The sequence below is a fragment of the Peromyscus leucopus genome, unplaced genomic scaffold (assembly GCF_004664715.2).
Source record: "Peromyscus leucopus breed LL Stock unplaced genomic scaffold, UCI_PerLeu_2.1 scaffold_298, whole genome shotgun sequence".
NCBI classification, from domain to species: domain Eukaryota; kingdom Metazoa; phylum Chordata; class Mammalia; order Rodentia; family Cricetidae; genus Peromyscus; species Peromyscus leucopus.
Window position 1 is genome coordinate 100,116 of NW_023505176.1, and position 20,707 is coordinate 120,822.

General features: G+C 45.4%; 1 pseudogene; it reads right to left on the bottom strand.

Moving 5' to 3' along the window:
* Positions 1-2,059: 2,059 nt before the first annotated feature.
* The window catches only part of LOC114695751, a 48,944-nt pseudogene continuing 30,296 nt past the window's right edge, over positions 2,060-20,707 (bottom strand).

A 20,707-nucleotide genomic window follows, 5' to 3' on the forward strand; every position in this document is an offset into this window, starting at 1 on the left:
CTGTCATCTTTCTTCAAAGCTTGCTGCTCACCAAGTCATTTCCCATCCCTCAGGAGGCTTGTAGATCATATACAAGGCCGATGGACCACGGGCTCCAGGGCCCTGAGAGAAAGGAAAAAGCCCAGAGGCAAAAGATAGACAAGGCAATTTAAGGAAAGCTGGCTAGAAACAAGCCAAGCTAAGGCCGGGCATTCATAAGTAAGAATAAGCCTCTGTGTGTTTATTTGGGAGCTGGGTGGCAGGCCCCCAAAAAGAACAAAGCGTCTAGACAACAAACAAACAAAAATCTGTACCATACCTGAATTTTAAGACAGTACCTCTCTATGTAGTACAGACTGACTTTGATCTTATCATCCTCCTGCCTCAGCTGAATTATACGTGTTACCCCACACAGCTTGATCATCACTGATTTTTAAGCAAGGTTAGCCTTAAACCAAAGTTCCTGAGTGGTAGAGACATATATTAAAATAGAACCATTTACAAAATCCAGGTGACTTTTGTTCTCTTTTTAAAAGAAGTTTATCTCCAAATAACAAACTGCTCTTTCCATAATGTGGAATTGCTGGCACTGGCCCCACCCACACTGTACCCTTTCGGGAACTCATTCCTTTCATCCTTTGACTCTCTCTCCTTCTCTCTCTCTCTCTCCTTCCCTCCCTCCAACTATGACATCCTCACACCAAGGAAAATAAAGCCTAATAGTAGGCCATGCGTGAAAACAATTCCTTCACCTGTCCAGAAGGCCAAGTGGTCACCCCAGTTCCTGGAGCTGAGACCGTCTGTCGAAGTCACAGGAGACTCAGCCAGCCCGCCGTCTGTCGAGACACTATCCTGATACCGGGATGCTAGCACAGTGCTTTTCTGCTTCTTGTTACAAACTGTTCTCAACTACAAAGTCGAGTTAATTTTTTTAAGTGTGTATCTGGGAGGAGCGGTCCTCTACAAAGGAAACGGAGAGGTTCTTGAAAGCTGCTTCACGCAGGCTGGGAGAGGCCACTGGACAAATGCACCAACTCCCTCTACAGCCCAACTACCCACAGAGCAGTCTCACTATGCATTTTCTGGTTTTCTAACCTGCTTAGAAAAGACGGCATAAATGAAGATTATTAGTACCCAGTTCTCCTCCAGATTCTACGGGGCTCGTGATCTTTGCTTGTCACACAATCTACGTAAAGGCAGACACTAAACCACCTGACAGAAAACTGCCTGGAAAACCATGGCTTTATTTAGGAACCTGGCTGTAACAACGTTTTCTTTTTGAACTGAACTTTAAGAGCATAGGTAATTTACTACCTACATGGGGGAGCAAATCTCTAACTATGAAATGAGACAATCTTGAACCCAAGCAGAACACTGAAAATACTTATAAACAGAGAACTCAGTAATGTGCGCTGCAGACATGCAAATGCCCAGCGCCTTCCTGTATATATTTAAAGCTAACGATCCACTCCGAATTGGCATTTGCTAATAGCTACGTAGCGACTTCCACATGTCCGTCCATGCTCAGGACCAGGCAGCAAAGGTGCCGTTCTCTCTCTAACGGTGGCTCTCAGCCTGTGGGCCGCGACCCCTTCAGGGGCTGAGCGACCCTTTCTCCGTTATCACATATCAGATATTTACATTCATATTCATGACAGAAGCAAAACTGGTTATGAATTAGCAATGGAAATAATTTTGTGGTTGGGGTCACCACAACCTGAGGAACTGTATTAAAGGGGCGCAGTATTAGGAAGGTGGGGACCACTGCTCTATAGTGATGGGAATGGAACCCAGGACCTCACATATGCCAAGAAGTGCTCCATCACAGAGCTACAGCCCCAGCTCAGCAGGCGATTTTTAAAAAGACGACAGGGCTGGTGGATGGCTCAGTGGGCAAAGGCGATTGCTGCCAAGCCTGACAACCTGAGTTCAGTCCCTGGGAGCCACATGGAGAAAGCAGAGAACTGGTCCCCGCGGGCTGTCCTCTGATTTCCACATACACAGTGGTGTGCCCACACCCACTCATATACATAACAACATGTAATGAAGATGAAAAAAAAAAAAGACTATAAACAGGTAATCGAATTACACACTTTAATCTGACTGACGTGGAGAAAGTGGGGAAGACATCAGAGAAATTTCGTTGTGGGTCCATTTTATACATAGCCAGATGCAGTTTTTCCAAAAAGTACAGCAAAGTTTTAAAAAACCACTCTGTCAGAATCCCTCAGGAACCCACAGTGTGTAACCCAGGAAGGACACTATTTGCGGAATAGGAGAATCATAATGGGCAACAAAAGATTCAAACAAAAGAAAGCACCAGGCTCCAGCAGTTCTAGGGTGAGTGCACCTGCAGAAATCACGTTGAAGCTCTGGGGTGGCTGCCGTGGAAACATGCTACGGAGGGGCTGCCCGAGTCTCAGCATGGCTTTCTTTGGAGAGGAGGCGATGTCAGCGGACAGCGCAGCTGTTCTCAGACACCCAGCTTACTGGCCTGACTGAGAACAACCTTGAGGACCGGCATGAACGCCGACGTCTCACTGAAGTTGCTGGTGCTAACGATGTGGGTGTGGACAGTCAACCCTTCCGAGTAGTTCCTCGTCTCAATGCTCCTCGCAATGCTGTGTAGACCGTTGATGATGGTTGGGGAGAGCTGAAATAAAGGTGTTGGCAGGAGAGGGTTACATCAGGGGTGTCCTATGAGACCCTCTGAGACAGAGAGCCTGAAGTACACTCTCTAAGGATGTACAACTAGCTAGCATTTCTGGAATATTTTAAACCAAGCAAACATTTTTTAGACCAAGTAGAAGTTACATTTTAAAGTAGAACCATGGTAAGATGATTCGTGTGAAGTCATTTATGAATTAATTACACATGCACCGGTCTCTTCTGGCATTTACAAAAATTTGTTTTACTTTTTCTTTGCGGCTAGATCTAGCAACATTGTGCAGGCTGGTCTCACACTCCTGGGTTACTTTCTCCAGTTTACTGGCTGAGTCCTCTCCCTCTCTATGTCTTTTTGAGACAAGGTCTCGTGTATTCTGAGTAGCCTTGAACTAGGTAGCTGAGGATGTACTTCTGACTCTCCTGCACCCACCACCTGGCTCGCCCTCCCACCTCTTAAAATCAAAGTCTAGCACTCTGCCATGCGTCACTCAGTACTTCCCATCCTTTAGAAGAAGACTCTTTTAGGATCAGTCATAGACCACGCCCCTTCCTATTAGGCCAGCTTTCTTTGCTTTGGTTCTCATGAGCAATGCTATTCTCAGATGGTACTTCGTGTGAACAGGATTACTACAACCCTGTCAAGCATGCCATCTGTCCTCTCCAATCTTAGTGCATTCACTATTAACCTACAGTGGAGCAGCAGGTGGGTTCAAGGGACCAACCAGCGACTCCCTGCTGTGGTTCTTCTTCACAGTCACACAACATTACCCTGACCACCTGGTGGTGACATCTGGTTTTGCTTTCTGTATCAGCTGTTTTGGGAGAAAAAAATTCGGAGTCTTAGACTCCAGAGACAGACGACAGATTCCTTCTCTAGACCACAGAGCCCCTGGCTTGTCTCTGGTTTCTGACACACGGCTGTGAACATGAGCGGCAGGCCAGCTATCCTGGGCCCAGCACAGTCCCGTCTGTATCTCCCTGAGGCTGTCTCTCCCATCCACATAAATGAGATCTGGAAAGCTCTCTCTGCAGCTGTCCTGGCCATTTGACCCTCCACACACTGTAGGACAGTGCTGACGAGACGCTTTCTTTATAGCAACAAGAAAGAACTGACTGTTGTCATCTACCGTTCCCCCGGAAAAACTTACTGTCTGTTCCCTAAGCTTGTCGTACAGAAACTCCAGGCGCTTGCTGGCATCGTCTAGCTTCCTCTTGGTTTGCTATAGGACAGGAAGAACAGGCGTTACACATGAATCTTTCGATGCTATTAGTGTGGAGGCAGCATGACCACAAGCTCGAACAGGTTGCTGGAACGGACATTAACGACCTACTGAAGGCAGGGAGGGATGAGCACAAAACAGGTTTTAAGTAGGTTTCATGTGGATCACCAACTCCCCTGACGAGGAGTGCCATGTACAGCCTGTGACATGTTTCAAAGCCTTGGGCAGCAGCAAAGGATCAGTGTCACCGAAGAGGACAGTGACGGGAGATTATGTGTGTCAAAAGGAAACAGAGGAGGAATTGTGGAATCTCTCTCTCACCTCAAAATTCCTATTTACACACTTCCCAACACCTGCCTCACGTTTCTGGCACTCAGATCACTAGGAGGGGTGGGTGGTGGGTGAGAGCTCACAAACATGGACCACCCCTGGGTTGATCCCCAGACCTCCTCCCTCCAAAGAGGATGACCAAGAGGGAAACAGACTTAAATGAAGGTCACTCTCCTGCTTCAATGTGCACACTCTTATGTGTAGAGCCAAAAACTTTCAAACACTAAAATTAAAGGTTTTAAAAATAGAATATGATAAATGATCAGCCTTAGAAATATCTCATCATTTTTATTGAATATCTACCATGTTCTGTACTAGAGACAGACTTACATATCAAAACTTCTAATAAATGGGAAAACACTAAATAATTGCAGTATTTTCATGGTGACTGGCAGTGTTGGGAGCTGGCTGAGGGTGGAAGGGGCAGCAAGCACAGGTGCCGGGGTGTGGGCAGGAGTGAGTGCCAGCCTGCGTCTCAGCAGAGGGTGAGGGCACTCAGGGCAGCACTGCACACTAACTGTGCTGCATGCCTATGTGTGACTAAAGGGGAAGAAGAAATCCCCATTACACAAATGACCCTCACTGCTAAGTGAAGGGAACTTTGTAGACAGGAACCCCATGGCCCCTGCTGAAAGCTACTGCCACCTAGGTACAGACAGACAGCTGGACAGGACAGGGCTAACTGCAGAACAGAGCTGCTCCTCCTGCTCCCTTCACCCCGGGCTCCCAGGTACGCAGAAGGAAGGAGTTCTGGAGACAGAGGAGGTTGGACTCAACACCAGCTGAGAGATGAGCCATGTACTGCATCCTCTTCACCCACGCCTGAAGAAGTACTGGAAATCTGCCATGGCCTCACTGAACACCCCCATTTTTGGAAGACTGTGCACAAGACTGCACCATTTGGCTATTGGCTTCATTTGCCCCCTAGTCTACTTGGTCTTTCTATCACTCCCAGAATACCAGTGCTGAGGTCTCTGAGGACATTTTCAACACAGAACACGGCTTCCCACTAGGCTAGCAAAAGACTGAACAAATCAACACCCATGTCTGAAGAAACAACAAATCCCAGAGGCTAACTTCTCATTTTCAACAGATGAGCGGCCAATGGCTTAACAGACATTTTCTGTGCTTGCTGGTACAAAATCAAACTTCATTTCCCACAGGGCCGGCTTTATGGGCTCTGCTGCCAAAACAAAGGCATCCTACGCAGTTATGTTGACCATGGCCACATCTCCAGTACTGAAGAGCTCCCAAGTAGCAGCCCCCTGCCTGGCCTGTCACTGCTGTGCCCTACATCTGCATGGGAAAGGTCAGCAGACGACAGGCAGCTCAGCTTGTAGGCTGAGAACCCGGAGCAGGCTGTTCTCCGACTCCCCTTTCTCATCTGGGAGAAGAACGAAGACCCATCACAGGGTTGTTACAAAGGTTAAATGTAACTCACTAATCTGAGTAAAGCAAGTGCTAGCTTTATTACCTCTAAGACACACAATTTGCAGGACTTGGAACAATAATGAGGGAACAACTAAAAGGACTTTAAAAAAGATTGAGAGATTTTTCTTTTACTGTTTTATGTGTACACGTGTTTTGCCTGCATGTACACCACATGTGTGCAGTGCCTTCAGAGGTCAGAAAGAGGGTGTCAGATCCCCTGGGAGTGGAGTGACAGACAGTGGTTAGCTGCATGTGGTGTTGGGAATGAAAACCCAGGTCCTCTGTAAAAGCTCTCCAGCCCCAGGTTATATTTATAATTAATTAAACCACACGAGGGAAAATACATACAGGATCCGTGGCTGAAGAGAGGCAGCGCTGGATGAGGTCCTCAAACGTGGTCTTGAGGATGAGGTGCTCATCTGGAATAGGTTTCTTGGTGATTTTCTCTGTTGGCAGAGCCTGCACATGCTGTAAGAGTTAGTGGTATACAAACAGTCAGAAATGCCCAGGAAGTACTTTTATATACAGTCTGGAGTCTGTGGGAAAGAGAACCAATCACCTTAGAGAGATCAGTTAGAAACACAGTGAAGACTTCGTGTGTGAAATCCCCAGCATAAGACGACACTAGGAGGAAGTTGCAGCCCTCCCTGGGCAGCTGATGCGCCTGAGCAGAGGCTGCAGCTTGAGCTGTGTGGGAGAATGCGTGTCCAACCAATGTGAGGCCCCGGGATGCATCCCATCTCCTCTCCTCTCCTGCCCTAACCCCTCCCCTCCCCCTCCCCTTCTCTCTCTGCTCTCTCACTCACACACACCTTGAAGTAACGGTACTAGTCTAATATACTGAGTCACTTATTTCGTTTATCCTAGCGTTCTTCTATTCGTGTACTCCTTTCTCATTCATTGTCTGTTTGGGACAGGGCTCTGATGTACAAGCCAGGCTGTCTTGAACTCGGCGGTGATTCTAACATAGCCTCCAAAGTGCGTGAACTGCAAGTGTATACCACATCCAGCCACTCTCTCACTCTTCTTAGAAAGTGTGCTGGCTGACTACAAAAGACGGCAAGATTAGGCCAGAGGGTAAGACAGAACAGATCACAACGTTGCCAAGAACAAAGACGAAAGGGTAAACGGGGACTCCAGTTTTCTACACTTCTTGCTCGTCAGTTAATTCTCTCCTTCACACAGTAAATGCAGGCAACTATGGCACCAGGACTAGCTACTCACTGGTGAGCCAATATAGAAATGATCTCAGATGAAGAAAAGGTCAGAGGCCACTGGGAGAGAAGCAAAGCTTAAAAATGTAAAACTACACTAAGTCGATGCTTAGGGGAACTAAAAAGTCACTAAAACTCAAATCTGACCAAAGGGAGGGAATGCACTTCAGAAACTTATAGAAGATAAGCAGGCTAACCACTTGAGGAGGTAGTGAAGCATCCCAGACAGAGGGAAGAACATGCAGAAAGGAAGGGCCACAACCACACAAGGGACCAGATGGAGGCCAACGTGGTTGGAGCAGAGAGCAAGGAATAATGGATAATGGTGCCTTATTTGTCTTTTTCCATTACAACAGGAGCTGTAACGTTTTAGCGCAAAGGCGAGGTGAGAACCAACCCAGGTGATGCAACCCTGCAGTACCGAGAACTTCTTTAGGCAGGATGATCTCTCAACAACCATCCATATGCTCTAAGCTCAGGCAGGACTTCGTTCCATTTCCTCATAGTGGATACTGACCCACGCTCTTCACATTTTTGTGTATAGGTCAAGACATCTTTGTCTTTCTAAGTCTCACTTGGAAATGTATTAGGAGTTCTTAAACTTCTGAGACGCTGACAAAGTATAAATGTGTCTCACCATCTAGCGGTACGGCTAGCTTAGCAGGGTTTTTTGTTTGTTTGTTTTATTGTTTTTTTCCCAAACAAAGAGTTTCTCTTTGTAGCCCTGGCTGTCCCTGAACTCAAGAGATCTATCTGCCTGCCTCCGCCACTGAGTGCTAAGATTAAAAAGGTGTGTGTCACCATGCCAGCTTGGCTTAGCAGGTTTTAAGCAAACACATTAAATGATGTAACGCATAACATTTTTAAACATGTTAAGAAAAGCCTATAAACCAGCTTTTTACTTAGCGACTTCAGATGTTAGAGAAGACTCATCCAACCTTAAATTGTGTACTGACTAGATTAAGACTATAATTACCGCGACATAGTAAACATACACTCCGAAAATGGATAATTCTTGTTTCAAAAGCTTACATATAATCATGTAATTGAAAAATAACATACATGTGCACAATCAATGCTCTTAAAATGGAGTTGCTGCTTTGAAAACACCATGGGTAGAACTGTGTAAGAACAATGCTGAAGCGAGCCATCTTCCCATGCCACGTCTACCGATTTATGTTACCTGGATGGTGTTTCCAATAGGAGCTCCCGGGGCCCCCTCAATGTTGGGCTTTGAGAAAGACGGTGGCATGCCTGTTTGACCAAGAGGCTGCTGGACGCCATGGAAGGGCTGGCCGCTTGCGAGGTGCGGCGGCTGTGGGAAGGAGGCCTGGCTTGACAGAGGCCCTGGAGCTGAAGGCTGCTGCTGGAGCATCTGGGACTGGGGATCACCGCAAGGGTTCATGATTGGTGACGTGATGGGAACAGGAGGCGTGAAGTTTTCAGGAGTCTTTTAAAAGATGGGGGGAAAAATTAAAACACCAAAACTAAGAATAAAAAGGAAAACATTTTTTAGCTAATTAGAGTACCTCACAGTTAAATTTTCTTTGCAGTAGAACACTTTCAAATGAAACTTTATGCAGAATCGCAGGGTAAAACATCAATGCAGACCTAGTGTGGCTAACGTAGGTGAGGAATACACCTAAGAGCCAGCTCCCTGTGATCTCATACAGTCACCAAGGCCATGGCCTTTTCGTCTAGCAGTACAGGAATTATGTGTCATAATGTGTGCTCATGTGAGCACGTGCATATTAAATGACAAGGGACATAACTCCAATCTCTTAAATCACTAAGTAGCTATTACTAGGTACTGAAAACAGCAAGTTAGGTTTCTAGTTATTATTAACCTTTTGTTGGGGCTTCCTTACTAACTTAATGTCTTCTAATTTTATGTTCTAGCCTCTCAATATTATACTTGAGGGAAAGAAATCACTAAGAATTTACAATATATATAGTCTCAAAGAAAGGAAAAGAAAAATACCATTTTGTGTTCATATCACTGACACTGTATAACAATTACTGACATATAAACAATGCTAAATACAGGGCATTTCTTCATTTAATACTGTGACAGGGACAGCAAAATGGCTCGGTGGATAAGGGCAACTGCCACCAAGCCCAAGGACCTGAGGTCAGCCTCTGGGACTCACATGGTGGAAGAAAAGAACCAACTCTCTACAAAGTGTTTTCTGACTTACACACACACACACACACACACACACTCAAGTGCTTGTGTGCACACGGAAAAAAATCAGAAACTTATTTTTAAAAAAATATTGGGAGGGGCTGGAAAGATGGCTGAGGGTTAGAGCACTGGCTGCTCTTCCAGAGGACCCGGGTTCAATTCCCAGAACCCACAGGCAGCTCACAACTGTCTGGAACTCTAGTTCGAGGGGATCTGACATCCTCACACAGACATACATGCAGACAAAACACAATCATTAAAAAATATTGCAAAAGGAAATCTAAAATGTAATTATAAATTTCACTGATTACAAAATATAATCATGATTATTGTTGGAACTCAAATAATCAAGAGCCCAGTGTGAAATCCTGTTTCCTGCTGCTTGAGGCCTGTAGGAGAGTGACAGCCTGCCTTACCAGAACAACCTGTCGCCAGAACAAGGCTCTCCCGGGGTGGGTACCGGCAGAGAGATCAGCTGACACAATCTCACGACAGGGTCAAGCCCAGTCGGCCTCAGACTCCGACCAGTAGTTGGGATCTGGGCTGTGTTTCCAGGTTCTTGGCCTCTTATTCAGAGGACTAAAATTAAGGCTGGCATACATTTGCAAAAGCGGTAAAGTAACTTTATTCAAAGCAAAAAACAAAGAAGGTTTGGATTAGAGAGACACACGGTCAAGACTGACAGACAGCAGGCCCCATGAACAAGGTCACTCAACAGTCCACGTTTGTTGCTGTTGTTCCCTGAGGTTTCTAGTTATGGAGTCTAAAGGCAGGGGCTTTTTGTTCTCCATTTTGACTGACAGAATAATTTATAGAACCATTTATCCACTGCTCAGGCCCCACCTCACAATGCATCTGATTTTACACATGCAAGCTAAATCATGTGTAGACAGAGATGGTAAGCAGGAAATTCTTCCTAAAAGTTCACTTGTGGACACAGTTTTGCTTTATTCCACATGTGCTCAAAACTAGTTCAGGCCAGATCAGGTTTTCTAATCTAGTACGTGTTCAGCTAGAATCTGTCCAAGTTTGGTGGTCATTAAGGAGAGGAGAAACTTATTCCATTGTTCAGAGTGGGATACCTGTGCAGCTCAACCAAAGTGGAAGCCCTAAGTGGCTAATGAGTTGCTAGGTGCATTGTTCAGAGAGGGAGTGTGGACACGGAATGTGCAGGTAAGCATCTCAGGCTGCCAAGAACATGAGAAGAGGGAAGGTAAGCTCATTCCAAGCTGAGTCCCAGGTTCCTCAGCCATTCCCCATGGCTGCCTGCCTCAGCCTCCCAGTCCTCCACACTGAACTGGGGTGTGGGCCGCCCTCAGCACAGGGAAGGCTTGAACACATTCTCGATTCCCTCCATCGCCACTGCTTAGAGATGGGTTTTTCTGGAGATAAACTGGGCAATGCATTTGACATGCATTAACCTGCAAGCTCTGCCTTTAAAAGGATCAGTCAAGTGTGGTGTGCTCTGCATGGCCATAGCTGATCTAGACAGAGAACTTTTCCATTACCTTTTTCTTCGGTACTCTGTTCAAAGCTGGAGGATCATTCCAACCATTCTGAGGACCTAGAACAGACAACAGAAGACATTTTCCTTCAAAACCCTGAAAGGAAGAAAATGATTCATCTTACACTTAGAAATTCTCCTCAACAGTGAGGTAGCTGCCATACGGCTTTACCAATCAGCAAGGGTCACACAGGGCATGAAGTCCTTATGTCTAACAGACGGCAGCCTCCAAAGGCAGTTCACTCTCCTCTCCAGAGTGTCCGTCATCCTCGACGGACAAAGACAACTAACGGGAAAATGCAGTACAGCATGCACATCACAGACACTCAACACGGTCCTCTTAAAAAGAGTGAGCACCCAGGTCAAGCAGCAGCTCAACATTGGAATGTCTGCCCAGAATAGGAAGTCCAGGTTCCATTCCCAGGACCACAAGGCAAACGCCAAAAATCCAACAGCGCTCAGCTATATAACAGCAGTAATTCTCAGTTTCCTGTCTTATGAAGCTATAGACAACTACAGTACGTTTCATCAGAAACTGGAAACCCAGTACCCCAGCATCTCCAGGTAAAAGTGGCCATCAGTATTGCTCGGTGTTTTAGTGCCAGTACCTTACACAGCACGCTGAAAGCCGACAATTTCCAGTTAGGACGAGGTTACGTTACACCTCACTATGGACACAGACGGCTGCTAAAGCACATGTGTGTGAGAGAACATGTGAAGATGGATTTCCCCCTTGCCAGAGAAGCTGATACACATACTAAATCACAACAAAAATTGCTTAGCACACCAAAGGAACTGGTTCATGCTTAATGTTACTGAACACGGTCAGCTCTTTTCCTAAACACGGTGGACTTAGCTGCTTTGCTTTTTAAAACAAACTTACTTCCTACAAAATTCATCTGAGACAGGAGGCTGAATAGGGAGGGCTTCGAACATTTAGGAGCTGGTCACAAGCTACTGAGTCACACAGGAATCATTCAAATCTCTCCCATGACCTCATATTCTTACCTGCATAGAGCAATCTGTCAATATTCATAGAAGACACATGGCTTCTATGATTTAAAGCTGTGAGTCATCATACACATTCAATCACTTCTAAAATTTGATTCAATTAAGAAGCCAAATAAAAATGATACCAATCAGATTTAGGGTAAGTTCACATGCATTATTGCTGATGTCCATTCATTAGCTGTATTTAATGATTAAAGCATTTTAAAGGTATATTTTACAACCAATTCACCTTCCAATACAGATGCCTGGTCTTGGAAAGACTGATTTTCTGTAGATAAATGTAAAAGTCACTTAGACAGTATTATGGAAGACATTCTAAGCTCAATTATCACGTTATATTTTTTCCGTCCCTGCTTACAGCACTCAGAAAATGCAAATGCCACTGCAAAGCAACAAAACTTACTTTACAATTTGTAAAATTTAGTTCTTACAAGGTCTCTAACTAGATAGCCTGGACTGCTCAACAATGTAGCCTAGGCTACTCACTCTGTAGTTCAGGCTGCTCACTATGTAGTCTAGGCTAAGTTCAAACTCATGATCCTCCTGCCTTAGCCTCCCCGCTCCCAAGTGCTGGAATTACAGATGTGCACTACCACATTTGCCCTAAAGCTTACTTTTAAATCAAGTGATGTGAAATGTCTTCTGTCCGATTATGCTCTAAGAGAGGTTTGCCCTTCGCTTAGAAGCCAGTGTCCCTAGTCCTCGTCCTAACGGCTTCTCTGTTTGACCTGCATTTCCAACGATACCTCTTTCCGCCATACGGCACCAAAGTGTTTTCACGCTAGCATCACTCAAAGCTGTGAACCAAGCTGACTGAGAACCTTGTTTAAACTAGATTCTAATTGGTGAGGTTAAGACAGGGCCTAACGTTATCTTTCCAGAGAGTTCCTCAGTGACACCAGTGTCGTCAAGCTCTCTAGCACTGGAGCAGAAGCAAACAGTCTGACCACACTCCTGTCCCGGCAGGCACTCAGGGCCAAGCCGGCCTGGTGCAGCTCAGAAGCATGAAGGTAGCTACATCACAGCCTTTCAGAGTGCACCAGCTTCACTTGGTAAGGAAGAGCCAAGAGAAAACAGCAATTAAAAAGGTGAACTCAACTCCGTGTGAGCTTCACCAAGACACACACATCCTTGAGAAAGCAGCTGCGGTAGGAAAGGATCCCACAGCCTGAGGTCTATTGCTCGAAGATGGCTCCAGTCTTGACTGACATGTTTCCCTTACAATATGGCTCCCAAATGCAGGCCGATTTCTTCATCTAGGGCTTGACTGAAGAGTGATCAGTGCTGTCTAGAAATGTTTACATGATGACTATACCATACAACCCAAACTCAAACCACAGTTAGCCAACGTCTGGAGAGTCACCACGTGTACTCTGTAAGGAGACTAGCCTGGTTCCAATTACAGATGCACTGTCTGCGCCCAGACCTCGGTTTACGGGGTGGGGATACCACAGCCGACACCTCCAAGTACCAGAAACAGGCTGGATGTGAGCTTCTTTGAGGAGTGTGTCAGTAATATGCCCTCTTCTTCACCCTCTTGACAGGAAGGGACAGGGGACAAAGACTCTTCCAAGCAGAAGGCTGGGAATGCTTTCACCAAGTAGCAGCACGAAGAAGTCTGGGGAGAATTTTCACATGACCCTTAGTGGCGACACAAAGGTCAGAATGAAGTCAGAAATTCAAAGTTAGCAGTGAACTGGAATCAAAACAGAATCGACTCTCGAGAGAGAGCAGCCAGTTCTCCAGCTTGAATGAGAGCCAGGAGACACGGCAGTGAGGCAGTTTGCCGAGGAGGAGAATCTGACAATCATCAAGCCTCTCTCCGTTAGATGCTCCCTGACTCTGGCCTAACATCAAATCATGCAATGTTTAAAACGGGTTCTGCTTCAATAAGTCTGGCTAAACATTTTCTCAAGTTAATACACAGTTTTGGCTCAGCCATATTCTATTGTAAAAAATGTGGTGATTAACTTAGTGTTCATGCATGTGGGTGTACCACAGCTCACATGTGGAAGCAGGAGACCCATGGGAGTGCTGAAGCGGGGTCTCTCTTGTCTTTGTCACTGAGTCTCACTGCAGGCTAGCTGGCCCCACCAGCTTCACAGGTTCTGGAGAACTCAGGCTGTGAGACTTGCAGAGTCGGCACTTTTTACCAGAGACAGGGCCTAGTCCTCAACCCTGTCCAATCCTGCCCCTCCACTGCCCCCCCTCTGTATCTGTGTGTGTGTGTGTCCTCCTCTCTCTCTCACTCTCCTCTCTCTCTCTCCCTCTCTTTCATGAGTAGAACTGAACCTCAGCTCTAGCTTTTTTTTTTGCTTTGACAGTTTAAATAATTATTTACATATGACATTTTACAAACACAACTGATCTCTACTTTACAAAACTCTATAGAACTACTCTACAAAACTATTCTACTCTACAGAACTACTCGACTCTACAGAACTACTCTACAGAACTACTCTACAGAACCACTCCCTTTCTCTATAAGCCCAGCATGGCATTTTTTAAGGGGTCACAAGACGACTATTATAATTAGAAAGATAAAGAATCCTTGAAACCATTGTTCAAAATAAAAATAAAAGCACTCAGAGAAAAGGATGTCTCTCCTGTGCCTCTCCTTCATGTGAAGACTAAATAAATCAAGGACTATGAATGAACTAAGGAAAGTCCCATGAAAATAAGCAACATCAAGTACATGACTCCATTTTGAACAAAAACAGTAATGTCCACCCAAAGACAGCTTCATCATAGCTTACAGGCCATTTATCGTAAAATAATTTTTGAGTAAAATTCTAAAGCCTTCATAGTTTTCAAAGTGTTTTCTCTTAGGAAGCCACTTTCTCAGACCTACACCGCCGTTCACTTCACCACAGGGCGGCGGGCGGGAGGGCAGCGTTTGTCTTTTCTCTAACTCTGCTAATCTGTCCACAATCTCTCCTGCAAGGACAGCTCCAGGTTAACTGACCCTGAAGTACCGCTTAGTAGTTCAAAATCTCTCACTAGACTATATTTTGTTACTGTATGAACTATAAACTCCTACCCTAGTTCATAAGGCTCTTCAAAAACTTGACACAAAACTTGCAGAGAAATCTTATTTTCTAGCATACAACAGGAATTCTATTCCCTAGAAATACACTGTCGTTTTCTGCCTGTCTCCTCTGCGATAATTCCAATTACAGATTAAACAGGCTCTCATTAAGAAACAGACTGAGTAAACAACATCCATTTCTCTGAGACTCTGGCACACACTCTCATATATTAACAGAAAGCTTGACTCTGCAGGATCTAACAGGAATTTTATGCACTGGCCAACTGGAATTTCTAAATCCCGAACAAACCCCACGATCCAAGAACACATTACAGTAATGACAAAATTTCAGTCATAATTACATAACATCAACAAAAACTTTAGGAAATCCACAATGAAAATGTGGTGAAGTACTGTACAAAGAAGTAAAGGAAGGCTAATATGTAGGAGGTTAACAGCAGCAGGGCATACCCAGTGCATGCTGAGTACCAGGATGTTAGTTTGGCTCTTCTTCTGTCTCTCAGCCAGATTAGAACAATTGTACAGCGCCATACCTCATGACAAAATGCACTTTTGCTCAAGAGGAAACAATGCTGTGCAAATATTTATTTCTATTATAAAGTGACAAATGCCCCCAGCAGTGGTGTGGGGAATTTCTGTAGTTCTACTGGGAAGCGTCTATCACTAACATCAGAACTCTGACACAGACTGAAGACACAGACCCGGGCGTATCCTATTGAGACTGTTCTCGAACTCAGAAACCAATGCACACACTCCTGAGACTGACTGTTCACAAACTCCCAGGAGCTCTAGTCTCCTCATCTACATGTTAACAAGACAAAGAATTTCTGTTTCTTGGATGTGTGAGGACTAAACACAAAACACACAGTGAATGCTAGAACATGTCCAAGACATTTAATAAATGTGAATTCCCCTTCTACTTCCTGTACTACTTTTTTAGAGGGATTTACTTGAACCCACAATACCTTTTTGAATTAAGAATCATATCCAGCTACTCTGAATGGTTGCTAATCTAGGCTTATAGGGCATTTTTGGAACTCTATGAGCTGGCACTCATTTCTAAATGATCAAACTACTAATGTGTCTGCAGTGAACTAGTGAAATGGGTGTGTGGCTGGCTCCCCTTATAGGTAGTTTTGTTTTCCACGGTCAACTTCAGTCCAAATTTATTAAATGGAAATATTAAGAATCTGTAAGCAGTATTTGTAAAATAAACATGAAAGCTTTTAAAATCATGTATCACTGAGCAGCCTGATACCATCTGATGCTTATTCGGCTGTCTTACCTCACTTCGAGACAGAAGGTGCAAGCTGTCCCTTTGTCTGGCATGTCCACTCTGTCTATGCACCCACCCCATGGGCTGCCCTTTCAGTCAGCAGAGCACCTCCAATGCAGTGGAGAGCACCTCCAGTGCAGTGCAGAGCACCTCCAGTGTGGAGCACCTCCAGTGTGGAGCACCTCCAGTGCAGTGCAGAGCACCTCCAGTGCAGTGGAGAGCACCTCCAGTGTGGAGCACCTCCCAGTGCAGTGGAGAGCACCTCCAGTGCAGAGCACTCCAGTGCGGAGCACCTCCAGTGCAGTGCAGAGCACCTCCAGTGCAGTGCAGAGCACCTCCAGTGCAGTGCAGAGCACCTCCAGTGCAGAGCACCTCCAGTGTGGAGCACCTCCAGTGCAGTGCAGAGCACCTATAGTGCAGTGTGGAAGCCTCCAGTGCAGTGCAGAGCACCTCCAGTGCAGTGGAGAGCACCTCCAGTGTGGAGCACCTCCAGTGCAGTGAGAGCACCTCCAGTGCAGAGCACCTCCAGTGCGGGCACCTCCAGTGCAGTGCAGAGCACCTCCAGTGGCAGTGCAGAGCACCTCCAGTGCAGAGCACCTCCAGTGTGGAGCACCTCCATGTGCAGTGCAGCAGAGCACCTAGTAGTGCAGTGCAGCACCTCCAGTGCAGTGCAGAGCACTCCAGTGCAGTGCAGAGCACCTCCAGTGGAGCACCTTCAGTGGCAGTGCAGAAGCACTCCAGTGCAGTGCAGAGCACCTCCAGTGCAGTGCGAGCACCTCCAGTGTAGAGCGAAAGTACTGATGCTGACAAGTTATGGCAGTTTGCTGTTTGGTTTGGAGTTACTGCTAATCTCTATTCTCTTAACTACTAACCTTTCTATCACATATGGGCTGGTACTGAGCACCCACCGGAGCTTCCACAGATAAAGGGAAGACAACTAAGTGTCTAAAACCCTGAGAGTGTGTCATTTTCATTCTCTGGATGTTAATATTACATATTAGAGAAGGGAAAAGAGAGTGTTTATAATTCTAAGACCCATTATGCATAAGACTCTAGAAGCAGTAATATTTAAAAAATGTTTCATATCCACATTTATTGTTGTATTTATTTTGAAAAGAATGTTTCTACCACATACCTAGGAAAACCTTTTATCAATCTGAGTTACAGCCAGCATTAAAACCAGCCAACTACAGAACAGACTCTCCAGAACATCTTCAGGATTAGGGGCTGACCAAGTCTCACTTCAAGCTTTCTGCCCTACTAGTCTGAACATAATCGGAAAAAGAAAACTCAACTGCTGATGTAGACAGAGGCCTTACTTTAGGGTTTTCTTTATTTGTGTATGTGGAGGGCAGAGGACAACCTCTGGAGTCACTTCTGTCCTTCTATTCTCCCTCACGGGTCCACTAGGATCAAACTGAATTGTCAGCTTGTAGCAAGTGAACACTTACCTTACTGAGCCAGCCTGCACGCCCCCAGGGCAGTTTTAAAACAAGAATATTTTAAGAGCACTGAGCACACTTCAGCTCAAGTAAAGAAATGAAGGACTCTAATGAAGGCCTGCTTAGTGGTAGATTCACTTAGCTAGCACACGTGAGCCTAAGTTCAATCCAGGACGCCCCTGTCCCCCACAAAAATTCAAGCTCTGCATTTCACATAACGGTTATCAACTAAATCTGATTTTAACTACCATTTGTCTTGTCAACTAATTTCTACCTTTCAAAGTAAGTTAGCAGCAGGTTACACACTCTTAGCATTTGGAAGCTCTCGAGTAAGGTTTTCCTCGTTTAGCAGCTGACGTTCATTATGGAGGCTCATACAGACAGTTTTTAAAAAACTCAAGCAGTACTCACATTACTCAGTTCACAGACACTTGCAAAGAACGCCCCTCCACCACCCTTCTGCTCATGAAACAGGAGGCCCAAGCAATCCTTCCAAGCGCAGACCTGTTCTTTGGGACGCAGGCAGCTCACTGGCAGCAGGCGGTGTACCTGTTGTTCCAGGAGGCAGTGCATAAGCTGAAGATGATGGAGGAGCTCCTGGTCGCCATGCTGGAAGGATGCTCCGGAGGAGGGGGAGGGGGGAAAGCAGCAGCAGAGTTGGAGGTAGGAGAGGAGGCTTGCGTGCCGGGTACATCTGAGGCTGCCCAGAGTAGGAAGCGGCAGGGGACATGTACCGTGTTAGGGTTAGGGTTAGGGTAAGCGTTAGAAGCAGGAGGAGCAGCAGGCTGCTGCAGTCGGTACGCGTGCTGACCCCCTGTTCCAAAGGAATACTGCTGGGCTGGCTGGTAAGCTACATCAGGGAAGAAACAGAGATTTTAATTAGTTACATGTTTATTCAGACAGTAGTACGGGAAAAAAGTAATCTCACCCTAGAGACTAGATGACTTTAATCATTACTGTTAAAACAGTAAGACCCAAACCTAACACTGAGGGTGGGGATGCAGCTCAGTGACAGAGCACTTGCCTAGCATGGGAAAAGCCCTGGCTTCCATCTCCAGCACCTCAAGAAGAAAAAACATTAACAGGAAAACCACCATCCCTAGAATACTGCTGCTGTGTGACGAACATTCTGGACCATGAGACCCAAGAGCTGTTAAACCTGACCTCTCTTCTGAGACGGCCTGTGAAGACTGCAGAGACAGCTAGCTACCACCAGATGAGCCATGCAGGACTTCTGTACCGAGCATGTCTTCTTTTCTTGAAAACCCTATTAGTTTCAAGAACTTTTTGGTAGCTCAATACTTCAACTTTCAACCCGAACCCACCCTGGGAGACGCCACAAGCGCCACATTCTGCATGGAGCAGGGCAGGGGAGGGCATCTTCAGTGTGCCCCTCCACCTGTCACCCGGAAAACAGCTCTGCTGAGCACTGCATGGAAAAGGCGCCATGTGAGAAACCCAGCAGGCCAGAAGGCTCTGTTAGGATCAGTTCTTAGGTGGGGCAGCTCCGTTTGTACAGTTGTTTAACCTTACAACTGTCCCTGATATTATTTAGGCCTTTATTCTTATTTTTTTGTTTTGTTTTGTTTTGTTTTGTTTTGTTTTTTTTCGAGACAGGGTTTCTCTGTGTAGCTTTGCGCCTTTCTGGAACTCACTTGGTAGCCAGGCTGGCCTCGAACTCACAGAAGATCCGCCTGGCTCTGCCTCCCGAGTGCTGGGATTAAAGGCGTGCGCCACACCGCCCGACAATTCTTAATTTTTTAATAGCTGTTCAATAATTTTACCCTGAAGTTTTTATTTTAGGTTCTTTATTTTTAGTTATAAAAACAGTAGTTTTGGGGTTTTTTGTTTGTTGTTTTTTTTTGCAATAAGGTCTCTCTACACAGCCCTGGCTGTCCTGGAACTATGTAGACCAGGCTGTCCTCAAACTGAGATTTGCCTGCCTCTGCCACCGCATCTGGTTGTATTTTTATTTTTTCAAGTGTAGCTGCTCTCTGTCAAGGTCCACAGAATATTACAAACCCCAGAGTGAACACTCACATAAACCACGGGATCTGACATGCTAGAACAGCGTCATTTGTTCACTGCTGCAAAGCATGGCAGTGTGGAGCAGGGTGCAAAGTAGTATGTGGAAGTGAGCACACGCAGGTACTCTGCACTTTCTGCTCAATTTTGCTGTGAACCTAAATTTATTTTTTAAAAATCTACACTAAATAAAGTCAACAATAACAGTTAAAATGGAAAAAACAACAGCAACAAAAATGTTCCATGAACCACTCCTCACAACTGTGGTTTGTGTCCTGTTATCTGAAGAAAAACAATATCTATGATAATTTCTACAGCTCATTTCTCTATTCCAAAACCAGGCACACTATTTATTCTCTTTAGCAGGTCTATGCACGACTCAGGAATGGAGCACTGGTCTCAATGGGATGAAACAAAAGCTGCTTCCTAACACTGACTCAGGACTCTGTCTGCTCTGCCCTGCGCAACCCCCCACTCCCCTCCACCCCCACCCCTGCGCTGGAGACTGAACACTGCAAGTACTCTAGCACTGAGCGACATCCTAGTGCCCCCTCCTGCCATTTTATCTGTCAAAGCTGATTTGACCATGTCTTTGTTGCCACTAAGTAGCTGAGGGAGGGCAGGTCACTGTGAAGACTGCAAGGGTCTATTACTTACGCTGTGGCTGTGGATAAGGTGGTAGCTGGCTGTGCATATGGCTGGAGATGTAGGAAGCGGAGCAGCGGGATTTGGATTTAACATTGCCATGCATGATGAAACCTGGAGGTGGAGGGTTTTCTCCCTAGGAAATGAGAATAGAATAAAAAGGAAGATTATATTTGGGACCAAGAACATCATCATGGCCTTGTAACCTCTGAAATGGAATTGGTGTTTATTTTTGTAAGCTATTATAGAAGAAAGTTGCATTTTGTCTATGCTATCTTCCTGAGAACACCCCCATTTTTCTAGGGGGCACATTCTGAGTGATTTAAAGGTCCAAAGGAACTGCACTGAATGGCAAACGCTAAGAGCCCCATAGAGGGTCCAATAACACTGTGGTCATGTGCTCACACTACGGTAAGGCACCGGAGTTTTTCATCTCTACTAACTTCCGTTTACTACTCCAGACTCTGGAGATAGTATCATAAAAGGGACTTCTGGTTTTTTGATTTCTGAAATGCTTACAAAAAAGAACAAAAAGAGAAACATCTTCAGTAAAATTCAATTTAAACCGTTATTTGAACCTTGGTTGAGATTTTTTCTAGCTCAAGAAACTTAGAACTGCAAAAGAAGAGAAAGGATAAGAAAATAAATTAATTGTCCTAAAAATAGCCACTTGCATCCATAGGCAATAAAATGCAATGAGCAGGCCAGATGGATGCAGAGAAAGGACTG